The sequence below is a fragment of the Bacillus rossius genome, chromosome 3 (genome assembly GCF_032445375.1).
Source record: "Bacillus rossius redtenbacheri isolate Brsri chromosome 3, Brsri_v3, whole genome shotgun sequence".
In the NCBI taxonomy this organism is placed as follows: Eukaryota; Metazoa; Arthropoda; class Insecta; order Phasmatodea; family Bacillidae; genus Bacillus; species Bacillus rossius.
The window spans coordinates 45,678,714-45,693,854 of NC_086332.1; the positions used below are offsets into that span (position 1 = coordinate 45,678,714).

The following is a 15,141-nucleotide window of genomic DNA, read 5'->3' on the forward strand; positions in this document are numbered from 1 at the left end:
GTGGCGCCGAGGTGCGCGTTCCGTCAACTCTCCGCCGTTAACTACTCGCAACTGAGCATATCAAGGTTCAAGCTTAGCTGACCGACGAAGTGCTTTAAAGGGAGCAATTTATTGTCGATGTGGCCTGCTGCGTGGTTAGAATGTTGACTGGTTAGGCTGCATGTAAAAGATATTTTCTTTCTAGCCTACAAAGCATTTTATTTCCCGCGGTATATTTTTGTAATAAAAAAAACGCTTTTGCTCCCATTTGCGTGGCTACTAAACAATTTGAGTTAGTTATTATTTCCTTTCTTACAGTAAGATATTATTGTTTGAGCGACCAAAATCCTCCGGAGCCTTACCGAAAAATCAGGGAGTCAATATTCCCGTAGTAGGCGTGTGTGATAGTTTTCTTGTAGGTTCAAGGCGAATAGCAGCAGAAAGATTCGTCTGCGGTTTCTCCAGGTTTGAACAATTTCAAGCGGTAGCGACGCTGAAGAAGGTATTATCGGCTAGGAGACCTCGCGAGGGCTAGAGCGGGGAGAGGTGGGGCCCACGTGCGCGCGAAGCAGAGCACACCTGAACCGGCAGCCGCGGGGACAGAAGGGGCGCGCCCCGGGGCAGGGAGGCTGTGGATGCCGGCCAGCCTGCTGCCGTACCTCGGCGTGCCGCGCTCGTCGCCGTCCGTCGTCCCGATGCTGGCCATGTCGACGCTGATGATGCCGGCGGCCACGATGACCGCCGCCGCCAACCCGGGCCCCGCGCCCGTCGCCCAGGCCAAGTTCGAGGCGAACGGCAAGCTGGCGCTCAGCCACAGCGTCGCGGCGGCCGCGGTCGCCGCCGCCGGCAAGGCAGGTGAGTGCCCCGACCTCGAGCCCTCTTCCCCGCTAGCTCCAACAGGATCGTCACTTCCACGCTAGGCAGCCCTGCTTTACATGTTGGCTAGTGTCATAAAAGCAGGCGAGGATGTCTTCAAAGTGATCTCTTGATCTCTACCGAGGCCAGGTTAACGCTACATAGTCCTGCTTTTCTCATGTATCAGTATCCCCAGACATCCATCTACATCTCTGAGTCGAGGTTAACGCCAGACAGCCCTGTTGTCCTTGTGTTTCCGTCTCGGCAAAGATCTTTAGATCTTTAGACCATGCCTATAGAGAAGTTTCGCGATATACAACCCTGTAATTCTTAACCGACAATGTCAAAAATATTAGGCAAGTTTGAAGCTAGCCTGCCATAGCAGGCAAGGATATCTGTAAGGCGATCTTTAGAATTCAACAATGCTAGTTGAACACGTTTATGCAAGGTGATTGCAATTTTTATTCCATCAATACTGAGGCATCATCAGCTCTTGTACATTCCGGCTCGTCATGCGTAAGTGGGAGCGAGTTTGTGAAATGATTGTGTATAATAACTACATTTCTTTTTTTTTAAAAAAAACACTATACCTTTACCAAATATTTCTTATGACAACATAGATGCCACGTTTGAGCTATTCCACACAATTGTACTAGTTTGTTATTCTCAGTATCAGTTTCTCCCTTTGTAAACTTTTCAAAGACAGGTTAACATTTCATAATTATATTTTTCTTTGTGTTCCATCGTCAAAAGATAAGTAAAAGTTTTGATCTGGTACAATAGTATTTTAGATCGCAACATGCTTCATTTATTTTAAAACACTGAAACAACGTTTCTAGACCATGTAGTTTCTTTTGTGTGTTATGTAAGTTTGCAAGTAGTTGGGGAATGTTTGTGTAAAATGTGTACTATTTCTTCACCAGTATGCTTCCCCATATGTCAACACTAAGGCCAAACTAGCAATGGCCATGCGGTTTTTCCTTGCGTGTTACTGTCAGCAAGGTAGGTGGATGTCCCTATGTGTGTGTTTGCGTGTCGAACTGATTGCTAGAACGTTTGTAAAGTATCCATGTCGAGGTGTGATTAGCGCCTGGGTACACTGCTTCGTCACATAGCAATATTATCAAGGCATGTGTTTCCTCAACGTGAGTGCTACATCATCTCAAACTGTGCCATTTGTCAGCACTGAGTACAGGCTAATGCCGAACGACAATAATTTTCTCGTAGGTAAATGTCATCAAGCAGGTGGTAATTTATTTAGTAATGTGTTTGGCGCAATAATTACCAACTACTTACTTCTATTCTCTTGTATCAACACAGTGGCTAGGTTTCTTGCTTATTAAAAATGCTTCCATAACATGTCGGTATTTCAGCAAACTATGTGAGTTTATAAATGTTCGGGGGCACCAAATTACTTGGGAAAAAAAAAGCTACAATCTTTCAGTCTATTTCAACATCAACGACAAGCTATTCCCTGAATCACTTTGTAAACAGTGTAAACAAGGCATGTGATTCTGTTTAAGCCTACCAACATTATGGTTTTAACACCTCTAACTCAATCCCCATAAGACCATAAGGGTACGCACGCACTGGCGAATTTTAATCGCACGATTTTTCAGACCCAGGAACTAAACAAACGGCATTAAATGTGAATTAACATATGCACGCGTGGTTATGAAATAGCTGCGAATAAAAAAATGTTATACCAGGTCCATTTTCGTGGTGACGAGACTATCGCAGGGTCGAACGAATCAAATGGAGAAGCGCACAAGCGACTTACCAGAGCTGCCTTATTAGGATAAACATTTTTGTTAAATAGGTATTAGGCAGTATTGTAGTGTTGTATGTAATTTTTGGTCAGATTAAGTGATGTTTTTGTTTTACTAATTTGTTAATACCAAAATAATTTCACAAATATTAATTATCACACAAGTCCACAATTAACTTACGAAATCGCTATTTCATTAGTATTTGACTTGAAGTTATATGCATTCAATAACGGTGTTCGGGTAGTTCTGTCTTTGCTAGGAGCATAAGCGAGATCACGCACGTGTTTTCAAAGACAGCCAATTATTTATTTCTCAAGGTGGCACGCAACACTATTATTTCCACACGGTGAAATTTAAGTCACTGGCGACAAAATAGTATTGCAAGTTTGTTCCTGCCTAACCCTAAGGTCGGGTTGGTAAAAAAAAAAAAAAAAAAAAAAAAAAAAAAAAAAAAAAAAAAAAAAAGTAAGTATAAGTACGTCAAAACGAAAAAAAAAAAAACTCATTATTTTTGTTTCAACTTACACTACACTTTAGACAGCTCTGCTGAGTGATCTATATGTAAAAGAAATGTATTCGTTTACCACTTGGAAAAACTGACCTTGTTACGAGTTTCCAGTATTGTAACGGTGACTTAAATAAAACTTGTTATTCTATAGATTTAAAGTGGTTAATATTACATTTATAACTCTCATAATTTAGTAGGCGTCACTTTTAAAACAATATATTTTCTTATTATAATTATTTTCGTACATATATGTTTTTCGAAATGTGAATTTATATGATAACATAATGTTGGAAACGGCTGTATAAATTATTTTAAAAACCGAATATCTAATTATTTTATAATTTAATCCGATTCTCTGTTTGTTCTATGTAGTATTACTCGAAAATAACTGAAAAAATTATGGAATTTTTTGTTAGTAATGTGTTATACTAAAATAAACACTGTTCTAAAAATTCAAACCCTAATGGGTGAAATAGGGTTGATATGGTTCATAAGGATAAAATACTCTACCAATTAAGTAAATAAGGCTGCAGTTAAAATGTTAAGTTTTAATAAAAACCAACAAAAACTACCAACCCCCTTTCACAATTTTCTAAAATGAAACCAAGAAGAGTGTAAAAAGGGTAAGTTTGTTTTCTTTAAATAAACACTAATATCTTCAATTCAAATAGAGATAACTGTTAGAAAAATTTGCTTAGTAAAACAAAAGAAGATACGTAGTTTTTTACTTAATATTTTTAAACTTTACCATAAAGGGTTAAAATGGGCGCTGTTAAAGAAATGAGTTAAAGCTATGTCGAAAATAAATAACAGATTTCGTAAATGAATGAAACGGCATGAATCTCGCGAAAAGAATAATGCAATATATTAATAAATTAAAGTTTCTTGTACATAACATTTTCACTTTTAAGTTTAGTTTATCCTTAAGTCTCAATACAACCGATTAAATTGAATAATCTTATTTTGCCCAAGTACCCGTACGTACCTATCGAAGGCTTATTTCAGGTGCATCGTTATATACATCAAGTTCTTTCACTTTTAATGAAAATAAGGTCATTCAAAGAAAACACGACATACAGTTCTGAGTATTTTAAGTGCCTGTGCAGTCTTTAACATTTAACTTAACTAATACAAATATATAAATATACCCAGTAAAGCCAATAATGATTTTCATATTCGTTTGGTTGCAGGTAACTTAAAGCAGTTAAGTATAATAAGAATTATTAAGTTAATGACAAAATAACCGAGAAGCATCTTAAATCGTATTAAAAATAAGATAAATTTTTTTTAGAACTTGAAACAGTTCATAAACATATGACAATACTGCTGAAAATGTTGTCAAAGGGCTCGTATATTATTCTTAAGAGATACGTAACTAAGAGAAAATAATAAAATCTCATGAAAACTTGTATTACAGGTAAATAAAGATTTCAGTGGGCTTAAGAATTCTCAATTTAGATAGCTTTGAAAATAATATACTTTCTGGCTAAAGAAAAATTAGCCATATATATTTTTATGGTATTTATTTAACATATCAGCTACCTAGGAAACTTTTAATAAATCATATGTATAGAAAACATTAAGCAAAACTTTGTGAAGAGAATGTTTTTTTTTTTTTTTTAATTTTTGTATATTACTGTCAGACAATAATGTAGTTTTTTTTATCACGACACATTTGATCATACAAGTAGTAAATTTATTTGGTGAAATTGTTTTCTTGCATGTACGCAAATGACGATGTCAGAAAAACCTTTAGAAATTTTCAAACAAATCTAGAGGGATTCATAGAAAATAATAGTATTTTGTATATTTTTTTAAACAGCTGAATATTTAAAGCATTTTTAATACACAAATAAAAATTGAAAGTGTAACACTAACATTATCTGATGACAATCTCTTGATAAGGAGCATACGTTTTCAAAACGATTTAATGAATACATAACTTTATTTAATTTCACAATATTTGTTTTGTGATTTTTAAACATTATACCTCCACACTTTTATTTTGTTAAAGATTAAATCCTTAGAGTGATTTTCTGCTCGAAAGATAAACATCGTGACAGTTTGTTAAAACTTTTCAATCCTTTCCTTAATTTCTGGAAATATAATAATGCATAGGTACGAGAAACTTATTTAAAATACGTAGTTATAATGTAGGTACTAGTAAATTCCCTAGCGAATAAAATTTCGTGTTTTAATTTATTATAAACATAGGATCTCGCCAATTCGTTATGTGACAACCCGAAAATCTAGGTAATTAATTTCCATCATCTTAAAAAAAAACAAAAAAAAAACAGTATTTTATTTTATACACTCCCTTTCAATCTACTTTAGCTCATAAAATACACTTGAGCCAATGTGAAGATTATATTTTAATGCATTAAAAAATTGCGTCGCGAACTATATTTCATAAACTATATTATTGATACGGGTTATTATTTGTGGTGAAACTGTAATATTTCCCCAGAGAGAATTCGTAAGCATATTCTGACTTCTTGGAGTTTTTCTCAACACACTGAGCTTTTAAAATTCGAGGAACTTAGTGTTCAGTAGCAGTTTATTTCTATTGATTTGACTAAACTACCAATTTCAGTTTTAAGTTTACAGACATTAAAAAAATTGAAAGCTGTTACCAAATTCGAAAGTCCAGTAAAAAAAATTAAGTTTTGTTTATTGCGGTGTACTATTAACAATAGCGCTACCTTGATATATATTTTAGAAATTTATGAGGTTAGGCAAATATTATTGAATATTTTAAATGCATGTCTTCTGTATATTTTCGTCTTACGTTTAAAATAAAGTTGCAATGAACTTATGTTTTGTCAAATTACGAAATATATAGTGAAATTTTTTTATAGCTAGCTTTATAACATAGAAAATATTATTTAGATTATTATTTTATTGGCTGCATGAGTTCTGTTCATATATTTACAGCGTACACTTGTTAATGCACTGTAAATGGCTAATATATTTTTTCCATTTCGTTAGTTTTGAAAGCTATTTTATTCTCAGCAATAAATTTATATAGTTTTCATTAAATAATAAATAACGAGGCGTTTATTTCTCAAGCCAAGATAACATTTAACTCATGACAGAATTTTTTTTAGGATATATTTAGTCGTTTTATGTATCAGTAAGCATACAAATTACACAAATGAACAAATTTTAACTTTTTATAGTCATATACGTAACAAGTATTTTGTGGTCTTATTTATCGAGCATAGTAGCCGTATTACCACTGTTTTATTGCCACTGTTAATATTTACATAAACGTTTAATTATTTTTATTTGTAATTATATTTTGCGGTTAATTAAAGTTTTACATTGAATTCAATAGTTTCAATGTGTAACTTTTTAAAAATAAATTGTCAGTTTCTGTAATCATAACACGTTAAAACTAAACCAAGCTTATGGTGTGTGAGTGGTGCGTGACTCGTGTTTATCTAACTCACGTATTACTAGCTTTTTCAATAGTTTTTCATAATAGAAGCAACTTTTATTATATATATTCTTGTGCATTCATATTCCCTATTGTTTATTTAAACTTTGATAATGTCTTGAAAAAAAACTGACATATTGGTTCTTGCATCCACCAACTCAGCCATAATTGTAAAAATACAACAAACAGCAACATAATAAAGATCGCAGGCTTTCGCGGCCATAGTCTGAAGTAGCTTGGCTTCTGGGTTGTTGCCGCGTCCGAGGCGAATATATCACCGACGTTTTGGTCGACAGGCAGCTGCAACCAAACGGGAAATACTGCTCCCAGGCGAGAGTATTGAAAAAAAAAAAATTGTAATAACCTCAGTAGGTAACTCTATCCTGATGATGGTGACTGCAATGTCGACCGAAACGTCGGTGATATATTCGCCTTAGAAGCGGCTACAACCCAGAAGCCAAGCTACTACTTCAAACAGCAACCTGTTAAGAGAATTCCATGCGCCATACAATTTCTCTTGTGTTTAATTTTTAAAGTAGTCTGTATGAATCGGTACAAAAAAAATAAAAAAATGGATGGTATAACTTCATCCTAAGCCATTTAATTTAAAAATATGGATTTTATTGATGATAAGACGTTTTACTCGATACGGAGCGGTCCCATGGTGAAAAACACAGTGCTCCTGAGATTCTCACAGCAAGGAAATTCTGCAGGGGTTTCATCATTGTCTTCCGCAACTCGAAGACTTCACAAAACACTTATTCTTAAAACCTGAGAAGGAAATAATTTCACAAGCAATAAATTTCCGATTAGGCTGGAAATCGAACAAATAATCTTTTTATTTTTTATTTTTCAGCCTGGATTCCTGAGTTGGACCCATATTATAAGTTTTTGCTCCAACAATCCCCTTATCACGACATCGATAAAACTGAATTGAGAGATGACTTGATGAATGAAACGATTAACTTACCAGGAGAGGGCGTAAACTTCAGGTTGACGATTTTGACGTCCCTTTCCGAGAAAAAAGTAATTTTCGACATAAATCCACCCTGTAAACCTACAGGAGAAAACACAACTTTGAAAAGTTTTCTGTAAATAGCCGATCTAAAAAGGAGGCACAACATTCCCCGTAACGATGATATTAGAATCGCTAAGTCCGGGTTTATAAAATACGAAACGATTGTAACAACACAAAACGCAACCAACGCAAGAAAATTCTCAGTCGTTCATAAAGCACGAAAGTCGCAAGACTTTACCAACCCTTAAATAAAAATTGTAAAACAATAGAAAACAATACATTATTAATACTGATCATGAAAACAAAATATATTGTTAAAAATTTTATTTAAAATAGTTACTTTCGCTGTAAGTTTAACAAGTGAAAAAGTAATATCTATATTCAACAGAACATAGTAGACTTCTATGAACAAAAGTGCTCCATTTTCAGAACACTCCTGTTCCAATATAGCCGTTGGAAACGCAAGACAAAATGCAAGAATGTTGGAAGTTGAACAATACTTTCGACGCGTTGCTGCGCCTTGCGTGGTTTATAACCTAGTACTGTGGAAAGGGTTTTCTGAAAATTTTTCGTCTTCCCATATTGCGTTCTTGCGTAGTTTATAAACTATCCCAATAGGAAAGTGGTCCATTCAGTGTAAAAGTGTTGGATTTCCTAACTGACAACTCGATATCAATACCAGTAATATTTATTTTTTCAATATCTTTAATAGAATTTTTATTGTCTCCCTGGAAATTCCAGTTTATTTACTGGAAATAAAAAAATTCCATGGTACGGACCATCAATATGTAATTTTACGCAGTGGAATTTTTCTTTTTGTATGTTATTTAAAACAAACATTTCTGGAAGTTCTTTGTGCCTCAAGATGCCAAAAAAACACATTCATTAGTTATTCACCAATTGAGCGCTCAGATTTTTACTAATAACATGTTGAAATATGCTTATAATTCTGCAAAACTGATAGACCCAGGAGTCACATTCCAAAATATTAAAGAAATCTGCTTCCCTCTGCTTTTGCGCATGATGCGATCAAAACATATGTTTGACGTGTTTTTAATATAAGTATTATCCAAAGGTATGCGCCAAATCTGTAGAAAATGACCGTGACCGCGGTGTGTAAATATTGTCACATTTAGGTATGTGTATAAAAAATAAATAATGTCGTGCATTTAATAACAGCGTTTACCTCATTTTATATTACCTTCACCCAGCAGTTGGACGTTTATAGTAAAATAAAACAGGACAAAATAATTATACTTGATAAATAATCACGAATGTTCACGTAATCGATGAGAAGTCTATTAAAAAATTTAAAGCAAAGTATCTACACTTGTATCAAACTCGAGTTCTCAGCGTGGAAGTCAGACCCTCTCACCGCTGGCCCAAGCTGTCTTAGCGGTTCTGAGAGTAATGTTACTGAGAATATTAGAGTTGGGATTTCTCCTTTGCAGGGTAGATTGCTTTTAGGAAGTACTTTTTTCTAGCAAAAGGACGTCAAAATCGGTGACTCTAAGTTCTCCTTGTTAGCAACACCACGGGTACTAGGGCGGTAGGGGGAGGCGGAGTTATAATTATTCGATTTCCTCTTCTATCTTGTGACTCAAAGGCGAGCTTGACTTCAAAGTGTACACGTTTGGTAGAAAAAAATATGATTATAATACAAAACATAAAGTGTGTTATTCGGTTTGGTAGCTCACTGCCCTCTCGTTCAGAAACAACGACTTTTAATAATTATCAACATAGTGACGTCACGGAAAAAAGAAGACTACGAAACTGTTGAGGATGAAAGATAGTCGATAAGTAACGACATTTTAATAAGCATCGCAGGCTTTCGCCGCAATCGTCTGGAATGGCTTGGCTTGTGCTTCTAGCCGTAGCACAGTAGGTAACTGCTAACATGAAGATGGCGAAAATGTCGTGAAATATTAGCCTACGACGCGAAAAGAAACCAAAAGCCAAGCAGATTAACGATATATTTTTTTATCGTGACGACGACCTTCCTGCTGATAGCTGGACCAAACGGTGGGAACAAACCGAAACCTCTGGCTTGAGGTTTACTTTTGCATAACTGCCGGTTGGTTCCAGAGCCTAGTACTTGGCGTCGCTTTGGCCTCTTCGAGCCTGGACGAGTTGCGCGCAGGTAACAATGGCAGGCCCTTCTCACACAAACACTTGTGTTGGGTAGGGTGAGGATGGGGGGGGGGGGGGGTTACAGCCCCAGGTACCCGTGTAGCTGCCGCCACCAGCTGTGAATAGCTGCAGGTTGCAACCCATACCCTCACCTCTCTCTTAACCACCGACAAAACACTGCCTCCACCATACCCCACCCCTCCTTCCCAAACATATTCCATGTGTAGTCTGCTTCAACCAGCAGCAGTTGCCTGCAGTTGCAGACAACCGCTCGCCCCACCCCTCACAGACAATAAACGAAGCATAGAGAGAGAGAGAGAGAGAGAGAGAGAGAGAGAGAACGCGTGCAAGGGATGAAATATAAAAAGTAGGAAGGAAAGGGGTGGATTGGAGGGGAGTGGAATCACATTGTTCTAATGCGTGCGTGCGATTGGCAGACGGTCTTAAAAAAAGGACCTGCAAAAGTCGTTGTGTCGTTTGTTGCTCGCCGCTGGAACGCGGGAGATTCGCTGTGATGTTATCAATTACCTGGTGTTCGCAGGTTCGAAATATATTATTTACAACGGAGCACACTGACAAAGCCACAGAGGCACTGGTCTACACTCAGTAGGTATCCGTCCTGAAGTAAAAGTTCATCTGGTCAAAAATTGGTTTTTGAAAAACGAACGGTAGCTGTATAGATGCTGGTGCTGGAAGTTTGTTTAATAGTTTGAATGGAAGTCGCTAGGAAAAATCGTAAATTTTCTCTCACGATGTGAGTATTGTTAAAAGAAGAAAAAAAATATCAACAACACATCAGCTAGGAATTGGAGCTAATCTTGATTATAACAGGAAATATATATCTATTTCAATGTGGGTGGAATTTTAAATTATTTTATAAATATTACAAAGGTTGCTCTAATTCACTATCTAATTCTTTCTTTTAAAATCAAAATAGATAAGTATTGGGTTAATTTAATTTTGCTTGATATCTTATTTTATAAAAAACCTAGAATTTTTATACACCCATGAATAATTAGAATTTCTGTTTATACAAAAAAATAAAAACTTATATTTTATATAAAGTTTAAAAATTTTATTTTATTAAGCGTTAGACAAGAAAGATTAGGACAAAATAATTACGTAATGGAGCAGTAAATTAGTTAATGTTTTGACTTGTCATTTAGCGGTAACGAAATCCTTTGACACTAATGCCAGCGCTTTCCGTATGGCGTGGCTTTACATGCCATGTATGTTTATTCCATTTTAATACTGCTATATATTAATCATATAACATTTTACGTTGTTTTACAAAAATACTGTTACTAAGAAAAAAAAATATATAAATATATATATATCACCTTATATGAGTTAAATATTGTGGAATATTTTCTATTACATTTATTTGTTCGTCTATGTATCAAGAATGAGATATGTGGAATCTAAAATATTTTTGTACTAAATCAGTGAGTCTAGATTTCTATATACGTTCGAGTTTGGTAATTCTATATTGAATGTTAGCGAAAACAAATAATATTAATAAAGAATTGATTTCATTTATTTAGTTGTAATGTCTAAATATCCAGAAAAGTTTTGAAATTTCATACATTTAAAGGAATTTACTCTGAAATCGTTTAAGCTCAAAATGGGCACCCCTTTTGTTCTTCAAACTAATACAAATTTTCTAATAACAACACTAATCATTAATTACTTAGAGTGATATTACTTTTAACTTTCACGCAAAAAATGTTTTTCCTGAACCATTTAACTACCTTTGCGAGAAAATTATCACGAAACAAAAGATATTAACAATTTTACAATCGAAGAAAACGTTTACATATTGTTCACTTATTTACACAAAAATCCAGCTCCAAGTAGTGTCCAATTGTTAGAGCTTCTGAACAAATATGTCACAATAAATTATAGAATTAGCAGAATTGCTATAATCAGTTCACAAAAAAAAATATGTTCAAAGAAAATATAATATAAGTTGAAACAAATATTATGTCAATTTAATCAACAATAAAAATTACTTCAAATTCAGCTAAAAATATCTTACATAAAAAATCAAGTAGTTCAGTGTAAGCAGTTAATAGAGACTCAAGTTTTCAGAAATACCACTGTTTATATTAAAATGAACACAAAAATTAAAATAGAATACAGAAAAAAAAAATAATGAAGCTAAAATTGTAACCAAGCTTAACAGAAATGCAGACTACGAACGATATTCAACTGACACTTTGACACAGCACTGTTGCACACTAATTAGTCGTATTCTACATACCATACGGGAATTTGCAAATTCTCAAGTCCTCTATTTCCATAGATATAGCTGATTGGCTCACGATACTGCAGCAGTAGTTTTGGCTCTGCAAAGAATACTATGTGCCAACGCAGAGATGTGACTTCCTAGTGGTACTGCACTGCGATAGTTTAACTCTTCGATTAACATTCTTCCTCTCCAACTGGTGAATTTAAATCACTCTTACTGAATACGGTCTAGGTAGGAGATTTGTAGAAAAATCACTCTGATAGATGGTGCACAAATTAACTTGGAAGAATTGTAATAGTCCAGAAAGTCAATAAAATCAGCGTGTCCTTGTAAATAGTTCCTCTTACATTTCCAAAACATTGACAAAATTTTAAAGCCCTATCTAAATCTAATACACAGGTCATTTAACACATGGAAAATCTTGCTTTAACGCACTCTGAATTAAAATAGACATAAGTGATAAATATGTTAACTTGTATTATTAAATAAATTATAACATTAAAATTTAGAAAATTACAAAGTTTACTTTACTTAATGCTGGCTGTCAATGAAAATATGAAAATCAAAATCGAAAAAAAAGTTAAGAAGTTAATATAATTTTTACTCAAACAAATTTATAAAAAATATCAATAATTGCAAGGAATATTTAAGGATATATATTAAAACATAAATATAAATTACTATCCTATAGTTACATGACCTAAGGAAGAGTATTACTCACAATAATATCTAATAAGTACATATAAAACAGTCAAGCAAGTACTAATGAATCTTTGCGAAATGGTCATTCTTTGTATGCTGATTTTCATGTTTTTACATATTCAGTTAAGTATGCAATTAAACATCAATGTTGAACCTTTTTTATTTTTAAAATTTTCTAGAAAATCTTAAATCAGCTAAATAATCTAAAAACTCCCAACAAGGTAGATGAAACTAACCTTCAATGCTTTCTCAGCCTTTCAAGTGGCGTGTTGTTGGCTTAAGAGACAAAAAGCTAATTCTGCTACCTTATTTGTCAGTTACAGTGGAATGCTTGAATGGTTTCGAAACGGAGATTAGCATCATGCCCCACGCGTACACTACAGAACACAAATATCGAGCAGGGTCTACAGGAGGATGAGGAGGATGTTGTAAGCGGGGTTGGAGGTTTCAAGTTAAACCTGAACGCAACGCTTCGGCGAACTACGGCACCACTCGCGTGTGTGCATTGCTCATGCGCGGTGTTGTTTGCTTTCACTTCGCCCGCCAGACTGTGAAACACGTCTCCGGCACTCGCTTGTAGCGCCGCGGCTGTGTTGACGCGCCGCGACGCCGACGTGGATTTTGGGGCTTGGGCCAGCGCGGGGCCTAACCTCCGCGCTTACACCGTGGAGCACTATCCCGATGATGGGGCTTAACTCGGTACCTGTGCGGTCTCAGGGGAAGGAGAAATTATTTGTCTTGTCGAAATATATTTGTTTCTTCCAGAGGTTCATTCAGTCCAGGTCAGGCAGGGGTTAGTCCCGTCTGCAATATTACGTTTCAACCTGGTGAAGACTCCCCCCCCCCCTTCCCAGTTTATGGTCGGTTTCATGTTGGTTGGACGCCCTAAACATTGGCTTAAGTAGTGTTTCAATTGTGAATTGTGTGAACATTTTAAACGACATTAATCTACAAGATACGTAGATTCTATCTCATATTTACTAACAATTACCAGACGTGATCGAGCACCATTTCCGCAATGTTTTGGGGGTAACAACACGGCAATGTTGAGGTAAAAAATGTAACTTCAATAATTAATTCACAGCATACCGTCTCCTGACAGTTCCTAACTCCATGATGACAGTTAGATAGACTCAATCGTAAACATCCCGGGTATACGACATTGGGATCGAAACTGTTGGCTTTCTAAATGTAATTATGTTACGTTTCTGCGATACCTAGCCTACATGGTGTATATTAGTTAATGGTAGAAATTTATTGCCAGTTTTTTTGTAAATGACTAATGACAAAGGAATAGAAAAGTTTTTGTCGAATTCCTTCACAGAAATGTTATACTGACACATGTTTATACGACTTTTCTTTCTTTTGTATCTCTTGGAAGAGAAATGATTGTAAGGGTCACGCAAAGAAAACTGTGTGTGTCGTTATATGCTTCTGTATATATCATAAACCCAACAAATATTTATCAACAGCTGAATGGCACAAAATACAGTCTATGAACATAAAAATTTTAAGTCTTAATTTTTTTAAGTAGTAACGTGCATGTAACGATTAAAAAACATCTTTTTTTTTAACAAACAGAGACAGTGTATCAGAATTTTAAGTAAATATATGCAATTTTGGTAACTTTATATAATTTTTATTTGTGTGATACACATCAACAAATTATTTAAATTAAGTCTCAACGTCTCAAATGTGATATTAACTGCAGATTCTGCAGTTGTCTTTAGGCACAATAGTGTCAGAAATGTTTAAGATGATTATGAAAAGTAATTGAAATATTTTTTCTTGGCTGCGTTTTGTAAGTTAGTATTTTGACTGAAAATACGAATGAAAGAGTCAGGAAAATATAACAAATGATTAACTGATTTCCGGGTGCTTTCGCATGAATTCAGAATGCAAGCCTTTATCTGAGAACCTCCAAGTCCTCCTTAAAGTATGTACAAAACATTTTAAATATAACTCTGCTACTTGAATTGTGGTTGTGTTTATCTATTCAGGTTTAATACCAGTGTAATGTGTTACTGATGTATGAATTTTAAGGGTCGCTTCCCAATGGTATACATGAGAACGAACAATAAAGAGCGTACGATAAGTCAACACAAATGAATAAAGAAAATTAGTGATACAGCAGTAAATCTACTAGTTAACTTCTCAATTCACTGCTGCATTTCCATGTCTCTGCCGGTTTTTTCCTTATTTTTCCTGAGGGGTTATGTCTTTTATGTTCTCCTGTCGTGCTCATGTATAGATGTGGAAAACTTTCATTTCAAGTCATAAAGTTGTAAAAATGGTTGTTTCCGAATAGCAGTTTAGCTAAGGGACCACAGAAAGTGCATTGTATTGTACGCAGCGATCTTTGCTTCGTTTCAGAATTCCGATGCATATTTGCATACGTCCTGTTAATAGAGATGTAGAGCTGAAACACTAATCTTTACTGATGTGTCACTACGTCCTTTGTGAACCAAATAGGGTTTTGTTTTGAAATTA

At 35.0% G+C, this 15,141-nt stretch overlaps 1 protein-coding gene across 2 annotated transcripts in view; it reads left to right on the top strand.

Annotated features, from left to right (window-relative positions):
- LOC134530605 (cytotoxic granule associated RNA binding protein TIA1) overlaps positions 1-15,141 on the top strand; it is a 717,211-nt gene that overhangs the window by 165,899 nt on the left and 536,171 nt on the right. The window contains exon 1 of one of the 2 annotated variants that reach the window (XM_063365591.1): positions 762-834. The exons of the other annotated variant lie outside the window; for it this stretch is intronic. The gene's annotated coding sequence lies outside the window, so the exon portion shown is untranslated. Of the gene's footprint in view, positions 1-761; positions 835-15,141 lie in introns of those variants that run through there. 2 annotated transcript variants of the gene reach the window in all.